Below are 21,731 nucleotides of genomic sequence, written 5' to 3'. Positions count from 1 at the left end.
GTTTGCTCATCATTCACTAATCTTTATACATCTTTTACACATTTCACTTAATAGATGTTACAATGTATTACAAGATCCAGAAACTGAACTGTGCAGTTTATAGTGCTGTTTTTAATATGCCATCTTCTTGTCCTTTGACGATTTTTTTTTCAGAAGTGAATCGATACATTCTGTATTCATTTACTGTTAATGTTATGTGACTTGGAACAGCAAATATCACTTCTTTAAAGTTCAATGCATTGATTTCCAATGTGATTCTGAAAGTCCAGTTTGTTCTCTTGTAAAAACTGTTTATTTTTCGGCAAACTTTAGCTTAATTACTGTCAGCAATCTTCAGAAGAAGTTCACAGTTGATATTTCTGTAAGTGTTGCAAAAGTAGTTATGTCACTAAAATCATCCGAGAGAACAAAAGCCATCTTTAAAAGATTAACACTGAGTCATGCATAAAAGAAAATGTCAATAATTTACATTCCTCTCAGTCTTTGATGCACTTAAAAAGAGCATTTCAAGGTAATATTTAATATAAATAACTGCAGAAATGATGTCATAGCTTGTAACATTCAATTATATTTGCTTTTGCAATTATTAATCTGATATCTTTGAAGTGCAAATAGTTAAGCAACACACACACATATATATGCTGCATGTAGTTTTCCATCAATATATGGAGCTGTTTCAGCAGAATACTAATTTCTCTTCACATCTCTCTGCATTTGAAGTCCAGCATTAGGAAGTCAGATGTTGTCTCGTTTTCTTAGAATGCTGATAAATCAGCTCTGGTCAACAGCATTTCTCTCTCCCTATCTCATTTAACTGGAGCTCTCTCGCTCTGCGCTCTGGCTGGACATGGCTCTCGTGGTTTGCTGCTGACCTTGGCGGCTTCCCATCACTCCCAGTCCAAGGTTCCTCTCAAATCCTTAGAGCTGGAGGCTGCGTCTTCATCTTCACCTGCAGGCCCATTAATTATCAAATGGAATCAATACCACATCTGATTAGATCAAACTGACCCTACCTGCCCCGACCCGCAACGGTGAAGCGGAAAGCGGAAGGGATTCTCGACTGGCCCCTGAGAACTTACATTTGTCTCTCACAGGAGTGAGATTTGTTTTATTTTGTTTTAAATACAATTTTAAATAGCAAAATAGTGACTACTGGATTGAAAGATCGAGTGAAGAAAATATACCAGTAATTGAAGCTCTAAGGACATAAGCAATCATTCAGCAGTGACAAAATTAGGTGTTCACAAAGAAAGTTAACAGCATCCCTTCCTCTCTATATTTTGTATCTGTCCCTTTGGAGGAAAAGAGATCTCTTTAATATCTCTGTTTCATTTTTGGGGTTTTTTATTCTAGACAGCAGTGAGATTAAATGGAGTGCACATGGGGATTTTTATCTTCTGCTCAGACTTTTCTACTAAAAAAAAAAAAAAAAAAATACTCACGTGTCTCTTCCGACTTTCTGTAATAATGTCAACATAAATCAGAGATTTCAATATAAACATGTTGAGTTCTTCCAAGACTGAATGATCCAGATTATATTTACTTAGGTTGGATGTGCACAGTTTATTAAAGAATTGCATTAGTTGCATTAACTGAATACTGCTCAATCTGAAACACACACATTGTTCGGCCCCTTAGGCAGGGAACGGGTCCTTTAACACACATAGGTTCAAACAGCCACACACTGCAGCACCTACAGTCTATATCCAGCCATATTAGTGTATTTAAACATGCTGTTATCACTGAAAACACCTGTGCAAAGCAGTGTACCATTTGCACACCAGTGGGAATAAGAGGATTTTGCACAACTGTAAAATATGTGTGTGAAACACATAAAACTTTCTTGAACATGTCTGTTCATTTTAAAATCAAAAGAAAAAACTAAGTTATATTTTGCATTAAGAAAATGAAGATTACATTAAACTGATACATTATTTTAATGCCAATAAATCAAATTCTCCCCAAAACTTGTTACTTTTATACAATACAAGTTTACACTTTTTTTTCCTTTTTTTTTTTTGATTTGTGGGAAATGAGCTTATTTGTAAAGATACTGTCTCAATGCAAAAATGTTTGAAAATATACATTTTATTTTCTATATATTTAAACTTTTTTTTTTGTTAATTTATTTTTTATTATAGTTATTAATTTATTTTGGGGTGGAATCCAACCTAAACACTTTCATGAGATTCATCCTTGGTTTCAAAAATATATTGACAATATCTGGTCTCGTATATATCGTAAGGCTCTCTCTCTCATTTGTGTGATGCTTATGTACAGGTTATGGATTATGAGTGATCATTTTCAGGCTGCAGTAGATCAAAAGCAGAAGACTGAGGGGTCTGTATATCGGCAGGGGCTCTTGTTTGTTTGTGTGTGTGTGTTTATAAGGGCATATTGATGTGTGTGTGTGTGTGTGTGTGTGTGTGTGTGTGTGTGTGTGTGTGTGTGTGTATGTTGAGTATATAAATATCCACGCATGTCCCAGCTGAACTGGGTGTGAGTGGCAGGAAGTGGTTATGTAAGGAGTCACAACGGGCTGAAGTGGACAGCCTGACCACAGATCAGGTCAACCAAGTGTGACACCAACAGCTTCTCACTGACACCTCGCTGACACTGTCTGTCACCAGGCCTGTCTGTCCCACTCTGAGTGTGTGTGTGTGTGTTTGTTTGCGTATGACGGCTTTTATGGTCCTATAGCTTCCTCGTACATACCTGCATAACTTCTGTCAATTCCCTATTTTTTTTTTTTTTGCCCCCAAATGCAGATTTAGTCTTTGGATGTGTATGCTTTATTAACTGGGCGGCTCGCTCTCAATAAAATGGCCATTTTTGGATCTGTGATTAATACACTTACACTATGTTAAAGTAACATGTTTCTTCTTTTAAAATAACATGTTTCTTCAACAAACACAGAATCTAAAAAAAAAAAAAAAATTTAAATGCTTCAGGTAATCTAAAAAAAGTGTTGTCTGTACTGTAGTAACATCTAAACAAACAATTTTTATTCATGTGATAAATACAATTTAATATGACTGAAATAATTTGTATTACTCTAAATAATCAAAGTCGTTTAAAAATGTCAGGTAGATGTCATTTTGAATTTTTACACTGTTCAGATAAGTACATTAAAGAGCAACAGGTAGATTCCCAGACTAATATGAAGCTATTGACTGAAACACTCAATCAAAGCAAAATGATGAAAAGAAAACAGCAAGCAAACTTCATCCTAAATCTAAAAGCACAGTCTCAAGCAAGTTGACTCACTTTTTGTGTGTTTCCTTTGCGGCTGCTCCCATAGTAAGTGATAAAAGTGTCCAAATAATTCCTGTTGTACAATTCCTACTTTCCAGGATAACTATACGACAAAGAAAGAGTATGAATTTTCTGTTTACTAGGCAGTCTAGCTGGAAAATACACTTTATAACTGAAAACTGTAGTTACACTTTACAATATAGTTTGTTACATTGTAATAACATTGTTAAGTGCATGGTAATTACTGAGTAATAGAGAAAAATTACACATTATAGTAATGTGTACATATTTAGTGGAGCTGCTTAAGAATACACTTTATCATTATTTTTACTGTAGCAATTCATTACATTCACATGCAATATGTAACATGAATATATAAAAATAAAAGTAATTGACTAAAGGTGACTTGATATTAATCTAAAGTGTTTCCAATATCATTGTAATGTTTTGTGAGCTAACAAATTATTATTATTATTATTAAAATGATTGTTATAACTTTTTTTGTTACAATATTCATTATCCATTTAACAAAAAAAGTGTATATTCTTGATTTTTTTCTTAACAAAAAGTTTTTTTTTTAAAAAACAGCAGAACTTAATTAAAACACATCATTATAACTATTTAGATTCTTTAACAATCCCACGCTAAGCCCAAACTGACTGATGAAAGAAAATGTTAATATTTACCCATTCTTTTCATTTCTAATAAACATCCAGTCATTTAGAAGAAGCTGTTAAATCCAAAGACATCAGATAACAGTAGACGGCTGTCTCACCACTACCATTCACTACCTTCCACAGAACACGGCCTCAATGCAAAGTGCACTAATCTTGTAAGATCCACTAATTAAGTGAGAGATGATGTTTGAGAGCAAGCCGAGGCGGTCCGCACAATTAACCCCAGCGTTCCTCCCCGCCGCTCCTAATACCTCCATCATTGATGGAGAACGACAAGTGCTCTTATGAGCAAAGTGTCTTTCCCAAAAACTTTCCCAGGAAGCCAAGCCCCCAGGCACTAAGCCATCAACAAGTTTAGAAGGAACGGAGAAACCTTTTGCATCAGTGAGACTTAAAGCTGTCAGGTATGCATGTGACAGTTTGGAATGTGGACGTCAATATCGACTAGAACAAGAGGAAGTTGTGTTTCCCTGTACAAGGGGACTCACCTGATGTGCATGTCCAGCTGTTTTGGAGGCAGATATTTCTCTCCTCCTCCGTCCGGACACCCGAACCGGTGACCCTCCCCTCCGCTCAGTCCACGTTCCAGGTCCCCTCGCGCTCCCACACACACACACTCACACGGGGGGTGACAAGGGGGTCAGACAGGGCTAAGAACAATCCCAGCTGCCGGCACAAAAGAGCAGGCGAACACACAGCGGTCCGCTGCCACAAGAGTGTGTGTGTATGTGTGTTTGTGGGCGCACAGTGGCGATGACCGCACTCTCCCTCTCTCTCCTCCCTCACTTTCCAAGCGGGATCGTCTCAGATATGACTGGAGTTAGAGGATGCGAGTCTGTTTCCTTCTCTGGCGTGCTCCCCGCTTTGGCTGTCTCTCTTTCCTCGTTGAGCTTCTTTTCTTTTCATTTCCTCTTGGGAAAGCTGCACGCACCGGTCGTCTCTTCACCCGCTCCCTCTCTCTCTCTCCTCAAACGCTAGTAAATATAAAAGAAATGCTTGTACGGCCCCTACCTCTCTCTCTCTCTCTCCCTCTCTCCCTCTCTCTCTCTCGTTTCTTTCTCGTTTACACTCCCTCCTCCCCACTGCCCTCACTTTTCTTTCTCACTGTCAAAGCTGCCTTTCAAATGCTGATTAGCACACAGAGTAAAAGAGAGCGAGGGAGAGTGGAGTTATGGCTAGCATTCGGCTAAGATTCCGTCACATTCGACTTGAACAACACTTCTCTCAGACAAACACATACTTGAGTCTCCGTCCTCTACCGATATCATCTCGCCCCAATGGACTCAGGCTAACAAACACTGAGCGAATAAACCCGCTCGGACTGTTTCGTGCACCCGCGCTTCTCTTCCACCCCTCCCCGGTTCGTTCTTCTTGCCCTCAAACACTACTCAGAATATTGATACATCACCCCCTCCTCCTTTCTTTCCTCCGTTTCTCTCTCTCTCCATCACTCACTTTCTCCGCTGAATACTGATAGGCTGTCTAGTCCGTGGTCTGGGTTTCAAATTCTCATTCTCTCTCTCTTTTTCCTCTGTGCGCTCGCACAAAAGCTCTCCGTAACATAAAGGCAAAAACAGCAGAAGTTAATGCACTGGGCACAACATAAATTCACTTAAGCACCATTTCAGAATACGTCAAGCCAAAAATTGGCGTAAGCGCTCCGGAAGAAGGAGAAAAGAATGCCTGCGGCTGTAAAATGTCAAAAGTGATGGGATATTGAGAAAACAAAGGAGTGCGTGGAAAATTAGTAAGGGAACTCTTACTTTTGCTGTTGTCAGGGAGCGGGACATAAAGAGAACGTGAGTGAAAGAGAGAAATAAAGGACAGGGGGACGGTCCAGACCATAAAAGACCCCCTCAGAAGTTTAAACAGCTGACTGCAAAGTTGTCAAACACATATCCGATACACATTTTGCCAGCTGAATGAGGAGGTACCACTAGTGATTCGCATCACTAAGCCTCAAGTCTGTTCTGTTGTGGGTATAAAATAGTAGAGAAGAGTGGGTCACACTTTTTGACTTTCTCAGTTTGTGTAAATCTACTTGGGGTTCTGCATTAATTTCACATATTTAGTACAAATATGTTGTCTTGTTTCATTAATAGACTGCATACTTTTTTCTTTATTTACTCTGAAAGATTGTAAGTGAAATGTGACAACATGCCCCATAGGTGGGGAATGCTGTAAGATGACCATATAACAGCTTGAATCTGTTATCTGATCTATAGAACACAAACTAAAATATTCTGTCATAATATAAAATTGTTACATTTTTACATGTCATGGCATTGTTAATAATTAAAACACTGATTTTGGAGTTTGACAATGAACACACTGCAAAACAGAACTATATGGCACAGTTCCAAACAAATAGATGAAGAAACATATTCAGAGACTGACAAAAACACAGAAATGTACACAACACACCCCTGTCTCCACACACGGCTCCTAGACAAATAGACATGCCAGTACGAATACTTTCAATATCTTGAAATCATTAAGGTTCTCTCTCTCAGTTTGTATTCACGGTTTCTCAATAAAATAATAAGATAATATACATAAGTTATATATGTGAATTACATCGCTAATGTCATAGAATAACATCTAATAACGGGATGCATTTTAATGCAAGTTACAATGTGCCCCACCTGCGCAACTAAGATTTAAACCTGGCTAGTTAACAGACAGATGATTAAAATAATAGCACATTTGTCTCATTCAAAGAAAGCAAATGTGAAAAAAAAAAAATGGTCCTAAATTGGCCTCTTTTATGGTACAAAATGTAATATTTAAATATGATTATATTTAAACATTTCTTACTTCTGTCCATAATTACCAATGAGTTATCCAAGCCCAAACTCTACAAAGAAAAGTTTTTGCAGTTTTAAAATAATTTAAAAAAATACATACATAACGCAACAAAACTTAATGTCCACAGACACAATAACATGAACGTGATATGACACAGAGAAAAGTGCAGTTGCAAGAGTAAGAGAAAGACAACAGCAGTGTAGAGTAAGTCACTGAATCCACTGTCCAGTGTCCTTTATACAAAGATTCAGACAGTGTTTTAACACAGAGTGTTATTGTCCGTATGATTTTACACACACACACACACACACACACACACACACACACACACACACACACACACACACACACACACACACACACACACACACACACACACACACACAGAGCAGTGTCCTCTCCTGATGTCCTCACCTGGACCATTTCAGTCCTGGCACAGGCCCAGTATTCACTCACTGTATTAACATCAGCTTCTGCCATAGAACAACTGTGCTTCCACCATCAATGAACCACAAAAAAACATTTATAATCTTCAAAAGTGTGCCAAAGAATTAATAAAATAATTGTTCAATCAAAAATTAAAATGTTACCATTACAAAGCTGTATGATTTTTTTTTTCTTCTTTAAATTCTATCTCAATCAATAGAATAACTTTGGGGGCACAGCTCTGACAGAGAGGGGACGTGGTTAGGAAACCTGTTTGGAAACAGTCATTATTTTAACTAATTGCACTCAAGATGATTTTTGGGAGGTGTATTAAGTCAGAAGGGCTGCAGCATGATTAATCGAAATAACACCAAAACTGCAATATATTGAGATTAAATCGCAGCCTTCTGTTCTAAGTTTGGTCCCCAAATCATACAGCCCTAGAAGATCACACTTGTGTCCTAGTACAAGACCAGAAGGTGTAGTTAATTAACGTTTTACAGTCAAACCCCAGTTCTGCCCTGAAAGACTGTAAAGAGATGAAGTTACGATCTTTTTTTCTGATGTGAAGTTGCTTTAAATCTTGGATCTCAAATGCTACTCTATCGGATAAAGTTTTCAAAATGTGGAGCATCAGATGAACAAGCCTTTGAATTCTCTGACTCAAAGCCATGCATTTTTAGCTGGTATATGTAACAGCGATGGACTGATGATAAGGGATTAAATGCTTCAGGAGGATAAGACATCTGGGCATCAGCATGACAGAAATCATCTTTATCCCAACATGAATACTGCAGATCTGATGCAATTCAAAATGGCTTATAAACTCTCTTTGATCAACATCAGTCATCTACCAGATATTAGCTACTACATCCAGCACCAAAATGTCTCATGCTGCAAGTATCGAAATGGTACTGCATTCCCTTTTGCTCAAAAACTGCTGTGGTCCATTAAAAGGTCTTTACCATGAGACTTAAGCTCTGAATTCTCCTCTGAACCTAACATTTGATATATATAATAAGAATAATGAATTAGCGCTGAAGATAATGTGAGTGGTGCATGACCATATAAAACATGCCACCACAATGCTAATACAATGCTGTTCTGGGTAGTTGTAATGTTTCAGTGTTATTCTACATTAGTATTGTTTGTATACTATTACAGTACTTATTAAATTTTCTGAAATTTTATGTGCATTATATGCAGAGATGTATAGTAACGAAGTAGAACTACTTCACTACTGTACTTAAGTACTAAAAGGCGGTACCTGTACTTTACTAGAGTATTATTTTTTTCTCCTACTTCCACTTTTACTTCAGTAAATATTTTCAATGAGTTTAATACTTTTACTCCGATATTTTTTTATGTGCTGCATCGTTACTCGTTACAATTATAAAAATGTTACGAATCATTCCATTCCAAACCCACATTACCACTGCCAGAACGGTAGATGGCAGGTTTGATGAAGCTGGCACATCATTGAGCGAATCAAGCGATTAAGAAGACTTCGCGTGCTCTCATTCTGACTTTTGATCAGCTAAAAAGATGGACGAACCAAAAACACCACCTTCCACCCCTTCAACTTCAAGTGATCGTGGTGTTTTATAGGTTAATGGTATTATAGATTGACACTGACATTAGTAATGCAGGAGTTTTCCTGCATTGAAATGTTTTTGGCGGCCGCCAAAGCCTTATTTGTTCGGTGAGTGATGTAGAATAGAATGACTGCTGCGCTTGTCAGGGCGCATATAAGAACGAGCAGCGAGAGAGAGAGAGAGAGTGCTGGGATTGTCAGGGCGCAGCAGTCGAGCGAGCTGTCTTGCTCTCAAATTGCTCTCTATTTGTTTACATAGTTAATAATATTACTAATATTAACAAAGATTAATAAATACAGTAACAAATGTATTGATCATGGTTAGTTATTAGTCTAATACATTAACTAATGTAATGTTAACAAATCAAACTATATTGTAAAGTGTTACAAACAAATAATTTACTCAGAACACCTCTTGAAATGAGAATATAAGTGTGCTTACCCCATTTTTTACAGTACCGCTCAAAAATTGGGGATTACTTTGATTTTTTTTTTTATATATATGGAAACACACATGAGCTTGTCCTGTATATAAGATATTGCAAACATACCTATAAACAGGGCATTATGATGTTAGAGTGAGAAATGATGTGGTATGGGAGCCTGCTTTATGCATACCAGTTTAAGAAGGGAATAAGCTGTGGAGAAAAAAAAAAGAACAAGGAGGGAAGAGAGGGTAGAGATGCTTTAAAGGGGAAGGGGCATATTTGATCTGTTTTTGTTTATAAATATTTAAGCTCAGTGTTTTAAGGTGCTCTAATTCACTTTTGTTTTTACATAAGAAATACTTGAATGTGGCCTACTGGCTTTTGAGATCTTTTAGTTGCCCTAACAAGTTGAGGGTGAAAAGAAAATGTGTAACTTCCAAAATGACTGCTTTATGCACACTAGTTTAAGAAGGAAATAAGCTGTGGAGAAAAAAAAACAAGCAGGGAAGAGAAGGGAGGGATGCTTTTAAGGGGGAAGGGACATACTTAATCTGTTTTTTGTTTACAAAAAGTTACAGTCAAAGGAATTGTGATTGTCCTTTAGGTTAATCATTTGAAATAATAAAAACAATATGTTCAAACTTTTGACTACTTTCTTTAATAACTACATAACACAATACTTGTACTTTTACTTTCAGTACTTGAGTAGTAAATTTTAAAATAGACTACTTGCAATACTTAAGTACAAAAAATGTTGAATACTTTAGTACTTCTACTTAAGTGTGGTGCTTAAAGAGCACTTCAACTTCTACTCAAGTCACTTTTTTGATAGAGCACTTGTACTTTTACTCAAGTCTGGTTCTCTAGTACTTTATACATCTCTGATTATATGTAACCACACTCTTAAAAATAAAGGTGCTTAAAAGGCTCTTCCCAGCGATGCCATAGAAGAACCATTTTTGGTTCCACAAAAAAACATTCAGTCAAAGAACCATCTCTTTCTTACCTTTTTAAAATCTGAAGAACCTTCTTTTGAAACAAAGGAAACTAAGACTACAATTCACACAGGCTCACCTAAACTGGACAACAGAACACTGGAAAAAGGTTGCCAGGTCTGATAAGTCTCGATTTCTGTTGAGACATTTGGATGGTAGGGTCAGAATTTGGTGTAAACAACATGAAAGCACAGATCCATCATGTCTTGTACAAATCATCTCAAACTGTTTTTTAAAAAAAACGACAATGAGTTCACTACACTCAAATGGTGAGTGAACGGATTATCTCTTCTGCTTTACTACTAGCTACAGCACCAAATAAACATGAATGAACATCAGAAGGTATGCTGAAAGATACAGTACAACTTACCCAAATCCATTTAATGTAAAGGATCGTTTACTGTTTCAGCCACTGAAATCAATAAAACAGCTTGTAAACAATATCACTTAATGTTACCTCACCTCAGAAAAGCCATTCTGTGATCAAAAACTCAGCAGTTTGCTAAATTTATGCACCATATCACAGACATATTCATTATATTTTTAGACCAATGCGAGTTTTAATTTTACTCTAAAAGCTGATGATGATTCCATGATCTACTGCCACATTGTAGCACACTCGCCACCCACTGGACAGGAGTGGGAATTACAGTTAATGATGGGCGATGCCACTTATTTTGTTTTCGATATGATACCAATATTTTTACGGCAGTATCATCTATATCGATGCCGATACAATACTCAATATTATAATATGATCAATATTATCTTTCAAAATTCAATTTAAATAAATGCAATTGCACAAACTATGTAAGCTACAATTTAAATGTGTTTATTGTGAAATAACTCAAACATATATGTTTTTTTTTCTGTCCTCTGATAAGCATTGTTCAGGGCTGCTGTTCCCAAAAGCTTTAATGCTTTCTTATGATACTTTTGGGAAACGCAGCTCTGTTTGAATGCACTGTCAGAAGTGAGTGAACACTCTGTGATGGATTGGTTCTGTCTTGCAACATTTGCGTGTGTTCAGATGAGAAGGAAAATAGTTCTATCCTGCACAATTATGTCAAATTCACAATCACTCCCTCAGCAGTTGTATTAAAAATACCCTCAGAGCCAGTTCATTTAATACTATATGTAGTGGTATAAATGTAAACTTTAGTATTTTTTTTTTTTTTTTTTGAAATTGAAAATATAAAAAGCTTTGTGAGATTTAAGATGTTAATTACTGATGGTATGTGTCACAGTCTGTGAAAAGAGTCCATAACATTCAACCAATGTGACTCTGAACTTCTTTCCAAGTCATTTGGATACTATTGAATTCTTTTCGACTCTACCTGTCCATCTGCTTGACTGTCTGTCTGTCTCTCATTCTCTATTCAGCAGTGAGCCACAGCTGTCTTATACAGCATATCTCAACCTTTAGCAGCTCTGACAGCACAAAAAGTAATTACCTCTCTAATTTACCTTGTCCACTTATAGAACATATCTGTGTGTGTGTGTGTGTGTGTGTGTGTGTGTGTGTGTGTGTTAGTAACCGTGTCAGCAAAAATGTCAGTGTGTAAATGTGTGTGTGAAAACACTCTTTGTGGGTGGATTATAGGAATGTATTAGTGTGTGTGTTTGTATCTGCATTTACATATGTGTTCATGTGGACTGCAATGTGTTTGTCTGTATGTAGGCTCCCCTCGGTCCAATTATTCACTCGACACCCTTCCACCCCCTTCCTCATCCTCTAACTCTCTTCAGCTTTCACTCATCCCCAAATCCCTCTCTCCCATGTGGGACGCCCTGCCATACCTCTCCCTGACCAGCCAGACCTCTTCTACCCTTCCCTCCTCCCAACCCCCGTCCCAGGTGAGCTGACGACATCAGGAGGGCTTAATGATACTGGAATATTAATTAGCTGTTTAGAATACTAATAATATGAGCAATTCAATGAGATGGAAAATACATGGATGTCTGATCCCGTCTAAAACATTGATGGCTTCAGTGTTGTAGACCTGATAGAGCAACTGTATTTTGGACCATTAAAAACAACACAAAACATTTTACTTATGTAACAGAAACAGAATCTTCAATGATAAGCAATAACACTGGACAAAACTTGATTTTATAAATAGCTATTTTGTGTGATGTCAGTAAAAAAGGAATCATTTAAACGGATTCTATTATGCTTTTTCACTTTTCCAGCTTTAGTTAGTGTGTAATGTTGCTGTTTGAGTATTAAAAAGATCCAATTCATAGGGAGGTATTTTCTTTAACCGAAAACACTTTTCAAGAAGTACAACAAATGGCTTGTTTGGAATACAATGTGCTTCTTCCAGAACAGTGTTCAACATGCATTCACGAGAGTACCACAACGCATGTGTGTACATTCCTTAACAAGGTGCAACACATCCAGGTTCTACATCAGAAAGCCGGCTCCTGCATCAGCAGCATCACACGTTTATGCGTCATGTTACTCTCATGAATGTGTGGCGAAGACTGACACGGAAGAGAAGAAATTGTTGAATAAAGTCGTTATTTTTGTTTTCTTTGCGCACAAAAAGTAGCTTCTTGTAGCTTCAGAAAATTAAGGTTGAACCACTGATGTCACATGGACTACTTTAACAATGTCCTGGCTACCTTTCTGAGTCTTGAACATGGTAGTTCTGTTGCTGTCTGTAGAGGGTCAGAAAGCTCTCGGATTTCATCAAAAATATCTTCATTTGTCTTCTGAAGATGAACAAAGGTCTAATTATGGGTTTGAAATGACATGAGGGTAAGTAATTAATGACATAATTTTCATTTTTGGGTGAACTATCCCTTTAAGGTAAGGGGTGTGTCATTTCCAGAACATGCTTTAAGTGGTTCGCCAATCACAATGCACTGGGCCAGCTAACCAATCAGATCACATTCAGTGTTTCAAAAGGAGGGGTTTCATCAAAACAGGAAATTAACAGGGCGATTGAGATAGACTGGGAAGGCAGGTGCTGCAATGTTAAATATGTGAAAAATTATGAAAAATCAAGCAAGAGTCAGTGTTTTGGACTTGTTTTTCCTTGTTTTACCTCTGTCGGCATTCCTGGTTTTCCTTATATGATCATTTTCCTGTTCTTGTTTAGTTTGACTAAGATTCCTTGCACCTGTGTTTGTAATTATCCCTTGTATTTAGTTCGTCCTGTTCTGTTGTTCCTTTGTCCCGTCTACTTGTTCACTACTGGTTGTTTACATGAGTTTTATAAGTGCTATGTTGGATTATCTCCATGTTTCGTTATTAAAGACTGTTTACACTTATTTTGTGCCTCCTGCGTGCTTTCCACGAAACACAACGTGACAACAAAAAAACTTATTCTAGTACACCGCAAAAACGAAATCAAGACTTTGGACATGTTTAAACCTGGTTACTTAATGTGTTTTCACTGATCGGATAGCTATCCGACTGTAAAAAGACCAGGTGTAAATGCCCTCTGAAATACTTTTGAGACTGATATAAATTTGATCGCTCAAACAACTTCAGGAGGTGGTCTGGGCTGCATTCTAGATGAAACTGGACAAGTGTAAATGCTTCTGGTTGTTGAAACCACATTTGTAAATATTACTCCTTCCAAAATGTCAATAAATAAATAAATGTGTGAGAGTGTTTTATAGGTTATATGACATGTTATAATCAGACATGACAGCGGTAATGCTACACACATCGCCTCAGATGAGTAGCTGAGTATCTCTTCAGCAAGTCAACGTGCAAACTGCCACAAATTAAACTGAAAGTAAGTCACAGACGCTCGACACATAATCATCTTCATTAACCCTGTAAAGCCCACTGTTGCAAAATTATAACATCCCTTTTAACAATTAAAGAAAAAGGTTAATACATACCTTACATAGTTAATGGGTTCTATTGTTTGTCCTCACAATGCTATTGGATAGAAGAAGATTTTATAGGTCCGGTCATCCGACCATGAACTCACTCTACCTGCAAACTTTGCATTGAGCTCATCTCCTTTTTTTGCATGACTGGATTTGTCAAGATTCAAGTAAGTAAAATTCCTTACTTTTTTGTGTTTATTACAATGTCTAGAACACATACATATTTAGTCCTTTTGAAAACCATTAAACAAATTTGATTTAGAGCTTGTTAAGTCTATGTTGTAATTCTTCAACGTTAGGCCAGAGTGGTAGTCAAAATAGCCTGTAACATCAAGCAGTATATGCGTGGCAAGCCACACCCATGGGGGTTCAAACTGTGGGTGAGAACTGGAATCTCTGGCATGCTGTGTGACTTTGATGTGTACCAAGGGTGTGTAGATGGAATACGACAAGCCAAATCTGAACTTGGACTGTCAGGTGATGTTGTGATGAAGCTCACCTCCACACTTCCAAAGGGTCAAAACTACAAGATCTACGCAGACTTCACCGGTGTCCCATTGGTAGTCAAGCTCCTTGAGTGTGGAATCCATTATGTGGGAACAGTGAGGCAGGTACGCCTACCCAACTGCAACATTGAAGATGAGAAGATCTTGAAGAAAAAGGGGAGAGGAAGCTTTGATGTCCGAGTGGAGGGGAACCACAACATCTGCACTGTCAAATGGCCTTACATTGTTGGTACCTACAACAAACACATGGGAGGTGTGGATTTGTTGGACTCATTTGCTGCCAAGTACAAGTTCCCCATGAAATCCCACCACTAGTACATTTACATCTTCTGGCACACCATCATCCTTGCTGTGATTAACGCCTGGCTCCTCTACAAGCGGGACTGTAAAGCTCTGAAGATGACTAAGAAAGAGATATTGAACAGGAGACAGTTTCAGGCACAACTTGCAACCTCTCTCATCCTGGTGAACACACACAACACAACACCCAAGATAGGGTGACCATCTTTAGGGAAGACGAACACATTCAGAAGGTGACATCAGGGAGCCCTTTGGATCCTCAGAAGAGACCATCCTCAACAGATGTGAGTCCCCCAGCCAAGAGGTCATCGGACCACCCCCCACTGGATGTACACAAAGACATGATTGCACATTTCCCAGTAAAGATGAAGAGAGGACGCTGCAGACACTGCAATAATGGATACACAAACACACTGTGTAGCAAGTGCAATGTTTGCATGTGCTTCTCAGATGAAAAGAACTGTCTTAGGGACTATCACTGCAAGTAAACACAGACTTCATTCAAACCACACTGAAAGTGATAGAAGAAAATGTTTTATAAATACATTTATTTTTTCAATATTTTTATTAACAAATGCTTATTCGTAATAAAATATGATTGTTGTGTGATTATTACTCATGATATATACTGTTATGGGGCTAAGTAAGCAATCAACCCTGTAAATGAATGTTTAAATACTCTGTATAACTGTTCAGACAAAGTGAGTACAAATACAGATATTCTGCTCCTAACTAGGGCTAACGTTGCAATATTACAACATTTCCCTATAAACTTACTAAAATGTTATTTTTTTTTTTGAAAAAACTTTAATTTCTACATCAGAGGCCTCCTAAAAAAATATCTGAGAGGTCAAAAAAAAATTGCTCATTTTTTTCTATATTAGGGTACTACAGGGTTATGAGTAATGAGTAATGAGACTAACTTATCTTTTTCCAGCGCTGATGCTGATCTCTCTCTCTGTTGTGGTCTTTGATTTTGAAATTAGCTGATGATGAATAAAATGCAGTGCATATCTGTATGGAACCCTTTTAAAAGGGTCATGAACTGCCTTTGTTTTTTATTTTGTACTGTTCTCTGAAGTCCACATAATGTTATCAAAATTTTTACATTAAAAAAAACATCATAATTTAGAAAAAATATGCAGTTTTCTGTCCTGTTTTAACCACCCTTATCAGAAGGCTCTGTTTGAACAGGCATGGCGGGTTGTAGACATGGCTAAAAGAGCAGCGATGTAAAAGCAGGCGTTGATCTTCTTCTGTAGAGGCGGTGTTGATGCACACTATTTTTGTCATAGAGTGGCACATTCTACAACAGTTGTTTTGGCAGATTGGCTTCAATATTAGCTGTTTTTAGACTAATAAGAATGTCTTGAGTTTTGAAACTTACAGGATGTTTTTATAGTACAATGACCTCTTATATGTCAAAAGATCAAGGGAATTTTGATTCCTCAGTTCATGACCCCTTTGACAAATCGGACAGCTATCTGATCATAACACCTGATGTACTTGCTACATCATTAGAAGAATGGCATCTACGCTAATATTAGTCTGTTTCTCTCTTATTCCGAAGTTACCGTAGCCACCAGATCCAGTCTGTATCCAAGTCAGAGGGTCACTGCAGTCACCCGGATCCAGTATGTATACATCAAATATGGCTGATATGCGTGTGGGAAGGGTCTCTGGAGCCCTGAAAGACAGCGGAGACCAGGACAACTAGAGCCCCAGAGACAGATCCCCTGTAAAGACCTTGTCTCAGACGACCACCGGGACAAGACCACAGAAACAGATGATTCTTCTGCACAATGTGACTTTGCTGCAGCCTGGAATTGAACTGCTGGTTTCGTCTGGTCAGAGGAGAACTGCCCCCCCAACTTAGCCTGGTTTCTTCCAAGGTTTTTTTTTTCCATTCTGTCACCGATGGAGTTTTGGCTCCTCTGGCTTCCTTAGTTGGGGACACTTCATTTACAGCGATATCGTTGACTTGATTGCAAATTATTGCACAGATACTATTTAAACTGAACTGAGCTGCATGATGACATCACTGAATTCAATGATGAACTGCCTTTAACTGTCATTTTTTCCTGAACTTTGGGTCCCAAGGGTTGGTTTTTATTAAATACAGTTTTAGTTTTCTCCCCTCTTCATTATACTTTTTTCATTAAACTTATTTACTTTTCTAATTCCATTTATTGATAGGATTTTATTCCCAAACCCAGACTTTGAATCGTAAAAAAACTGTATAATTTGATGAGTTAAATAAATGTAAAACAATAATACAATTAAACCATTTCGATATTCATTTTATTTATTTATTAAATAAATTAAAAGTCAAAAACATCTTGCCAGTGGAGATTTCCCCTATTAAAAGAGTTTATTTTCTAAAAGTCCACATGAACAAAGTGCATGTAGTTTAAGAAACATCTAATTACTTTCTGATGAAATCAAACTTTCTTTCTTTTTTATAACGTTCCCTGATGAATAGTGGACAATAAAAGCTGGAATGAGTATGAATAAGTAAACATGGTCCATTTGGATTTCGTGTGGACTTTAAAGTTGACATCACCTTTTCTTTTCTGTTGATCAAATTCTTGTTTTCTTTTTATCTGTCCTCTACGTCTCCTGTCCTCCTCCCTCTCCCTTCCCCGTTCTCTATCTCTTTCTTCCTAGCGCTCTCTCTCTCTCTCTCTCTCTCTCTCTCTCTCTTTCTCCCTGCTTACCTACTCGATATTCCAGCCTTGTTTCCCTGCAGTCTCCAGCACAACTTTCTGACCCACTTCCCATTTCCTCCCTGGCCCTATGATCAAAGCCTGCAGGACAGCATTGCCTTGGGCAGCGGAGAGAGAGAGGGAGAGAGGGATGAGGAGATTGAGGAGAAGAGCTAGAGGAAGAGATGCATAGACAGGGAATATGGCACACAGGTGGCAATGGAAAGATCACAGAAAGAGGGAAGAGACTCGGTACGAAGGTGATCTCTCTGTCCAAGGACAAAAAGATGGCAAGATGAGGTCAGCTAGTCCAGCAAGTCATGGTCATCCAAACATGTTCCCTAAAAAATGTCCACCACAGTAGATCTTCATCTCAGTCTACATTCTATCCTAGGAAACATGGAGGCAGACTAGTTTACCCAAAAATTCAAAAGGAGAAATTGTGAATAATGTGCTTGTCATATGTTTTCATGTCATTACAATAAATAAGGACTGAAGCTTTAAAGAAAAAGACACAAAGACACCATAAAGTATCATAAAAAAGTGTAATGTGCATTCAAGTATGGCAGTTTGGGAACAGAGTGAAATTTCAGTTGTTGTATTCAGTGAAAATTTTGACACCTGCCTTAGCTTTCTTTCAAACATTCATTAAACTACATGAAAATAGCATCTAATTCATAAATCATCCTTTTGAGTTCAATATTTTCAGTAAATAGCATAGAGTGATTCAGTCTAAATGATTCATTCATGAATTGGTCTGATCTATTTCTCACTTTCACTGTCTCAGACTCAGGTTATATTAAACTCAGAAGTGTTTGCATATTTGGTTTTTATTTTAATAATAATAAGATGTATTTATTCAGATTTCTTAGAAACCACATGTTAATGCTGTTCAGCATGGTTTAAATATAGACAGCTATGGGATGACGGGACAAGCAATGATGAAAAATTTATAAACCTGGTTATTTATTACATATTAAAAACCACATTCTGTTTATTAAAATTAGATAAATCTTATTCTTGTTTCATTAATGTATGATCAACAAATAAGCATCACATCAAGTTTATTAGTTTTTATTAAACCGGATGAAAATGTTACATGCAGTTAAAATAAAGTGGTTTTTTTATTATTTATTTCATTTTATTTATTTTATAGCGGATGATTAACTGTTATGATTTTTTTGGAGGGTTTGCAGCTTCAGTCTCCATTAATTCTAAATGCACAGAAAAAAATCACAGAAGTGAAAGTGAACCTACAGTTGTATTAATTATGATCAATATATACTTTAGTAGGTCTTTAGATTTATTGAGTCTCTGATCTTCTCCTTATGGCTAATGGATGAAGAGTTTTAAGAAGAACAAAGATGTGGACCGATACAGAGAGAGAGAGAGGAAGACACTTGCCCATTTGTACCCAGACCAGAGCATCTTGTACTTTAACATTCTCCCTGCATTCTGACAAAGAGCACTAATTATAAATAAATTAGGGACATGACACGGTGAGCCACAGAGGGACAGCGAGAGGCGCGGGAGAATGAATGAGAAAGAGGGAGAGATTGAGGGAAAAGGTGGGGGTGAAAGGAAAACGGAGAAGAAAAGAAAACAGATAAGAGGAGAGAGGGATGAGCAAGGAGACACGAGCCAAGAGAAAGGAAGAGAGAGACATGGATAAACAAGACTGGAATTACTAATAAATAGTGTTTGTGTGGATTGTAAAGGAGAATTAGGAAATAGTTTTTTAAATTAAATAAGCAGGGGAAATGGAAATGGCATTTCCAAAGAAAATGTAACTAAAACACATTGGTTTGGGGAGAGGAGAAATAGCAAAACGATGACCTCACAGTTCAAAATTAATGCTGATTTTATAAATGTAAAAGCTCTGTTCAACAATGAGCTGCCTCACTATACTCCTGAAGCACTATACTCCCAATTCAGATGAAATCTCTTAAAGTTGAAGATGAAATGGAAGTCACAACAGATCTTTTCTTCTGTATTGCACACATAAGTGAAACGGATTACAGAAAAAAAAAAAGTCAGGTGGAGACATTGTTCTATTCATCAGTTGTTGATTGGAAGAAGGCAGATCTAAACATGAGACTGTAATTGACCGTAAATGAAGTAAATGATTGGAGAGGTCTGGCATAAGTCTGACATTTCACTGGAAGACCAAGGTTTTTATTTTATTATTTATTATTATTATTTTTTTTTTTTTTTTGATTACATATCGGTGATTTTATTCATATTCATATTCATGACATATTCAGTGATTAAATTGTTCATATGTTCATAGTTCTGCCTATAGTGTACATACACTTCACATATTCATCTGTATAATATGTTCATAGTACACCTATCTGTATATCATGCTGATAGTATTTAAAATCTGTAAATTTTGTCCATAATACTTATCTGTATAGTTATTGTACATATTGTAGACCTTGTATATTCTGTACTTACTGCTTATTGCACTTCTGGTTAGATGCTAACTGCATTTTGTTGCCTTGTACCTTACATGTGCAGTGACAATAAAGTTGAATCTAATCTAATCTAATCTAATATCGCATGAGGAGGTCAAAAAAAGAGAGAGAGAAACATTTTCAGGGATGAATCGTTTACAATAAAATAAATAGCATGCATTTAAAAAAAAATAATTTTCATTTATACTGACTTTACTTGACTGACCTGAAATACTCTTGTTGGGGAGTAAATAATTACATTTCTCAAAAGCTTGGCTGCTTTCAAAACAGAGCAGCTTTTCTCAATAGAAATCACCATTTATCAAAAATCAAAATACTGCTCTGATTCTAAAAATAAAGTATATAATCTGATAAGTGTACAGTTCAAAAGATATCATACATTAAATAGATTCAACAGCTTGCTACTCCTCTCTGTCAACATCTGTTGTGCTATAAAACTCAACTTATAACAGATTGTTTCTTTTTTAAAACATGTTAAACAATTTTATCTACTAAATTACCAATTAAACAATATCACATGAGCAAGAGTGTGTTATACGGCCTGCTCCTTGCACTAATAGCAGTTTAACAAACTCTCTGCACTGTACTGTATGTAAAAAATATCCCAAAGATCCTTTTGTTTTTGAGGATTTTGTTCATTCAAAAACAAAATATTAGAACAAGCACCAAGTAGGAGCAACAAGTAGGTATTGTGATTTTGTGACATCATTTTTGACATCATTTTTGTTTAAAAAAAAAAAATCAATAAAACAAAAAGTGAATATTACGTAAATTATATTTTTAGACATTGCTAGTTTTCTCTGTCAATGTAAATAGTAAATGATTCAATGACTTATTTATAAAGTCAATCACTTGTTTTGTTCCTGAATGAATCAGCAGTTTTAAATGAATGATTAAGATGAATGATTCAGTGACTCTCAATGACTCACTTTCTTGGTTCTTGATTGATTCAGTTTTTTGGGATAAACTGGTTAAGGAAATATTCAGTGACTCATTCATAAAGTCAGTCAACTGTATTATTTCCAGAATTAATGATTTTTTAAATGAATTGGTTTGACTGAATAACTCAAATGTCTGACTGCTATAGTCACTTGTCGCCACCTACTGGTGTATCATTGCATAAAGAAAAAAAAACCCTTAATGCAAAGTCTGTCTGGAACAAAGACCAACAAGAGAAGTGATGCAAGCAATAAAAAGTGCCACTGCTCAACACATCTGATACATCTGTCAGTTTGCGCCATCAATTTGAATAGTTCCAATTATTAGAATATTAACTAGCATTAGAATATATACAACATTTCTGTCCTTTTTTCCCCATTGTGGGACTCCATGAACAATATATGAATCTGAGTGAAGTGGATTCTTCAAAATGCTTTCTAGGAAGGCAGCTCACAATGTCTTTGAAAAAGATTCTTGCACATCTAAACATTTAAATGGTAAATCGAGTGCTTTTTAGCCAAGGCCACTGTAAACATAAAATATTTACTTACTGTCATTCAAGCTTATCAGCCCTGACTGTCAGACGAAGGAAAGGAAAGGAGAAGTTATCTAAATAGATCACACTTCAACCCTTTTGGCCCTGCAGTCATTTCTGTCCATACAGCATGATGAGCAAAGAGCCAGAGACGTAGGACCCAAAAGGCCTGGATCAGTTTTTATACAGTACATACGGAAGATGATTGACAATATCTTGTTAATTTCTTCTATG

General features: G+C 36.8%; 1 protein-coding gene across 3 annotated transcripts in view; it reads right to left on the bottom strand.

Annotated features, from left to right (window-relative positions):
- The window catches only part of LOC109060942 (neuronal PAS domain-containing protein 1-like), a 51,267-nt gene extending 45,936 nt beyond the window's left edge, over window positions 1–5,331 (bottom strand). Inside the window, exons 1-2 of one of the 3 annotated variants that reach the window (XM_042739157.1) lie at window positions 4,421–5,331; window positions 3,268–3,358 (exon numbers count right to left, since the gene is read on the bottom strand). The gene's annotated coding sequence lies outside the window, so the exon portion shown is untranslated. Of the gene's footprint in view, window positions 1–3,267; window positions 3,359–3,941; window positions 4,316–4,420 lie in introns of those variants that run through there. The other 2 variants (XM_042739156.1, XM_042739155.1) reach the window with 2 other exon arrangements.
- Window positions 5,332–21,731: the final 16,400 nt, after the last annotated feature.

Source organism: Cyprinus carpio, chromosome B15, assembly GCF_018340385.1.
Source record: "Cyprinus carpio isolate SPL01 chromosome B15, ASM1834038v1, whole genome shotgun sequence".
Lineage (NCBI taxonomy): Eukaryota > Metazoa > Chordata > Actinopteri > Cypriniformes > Cyprinidae > Cyprinus > Cyprinus carpio.
The sequence above is the reverse complement of the archived record's forward strand: the minus strand, read 5'-3'. Positions and strand labels throughout refer to the sequence as shown.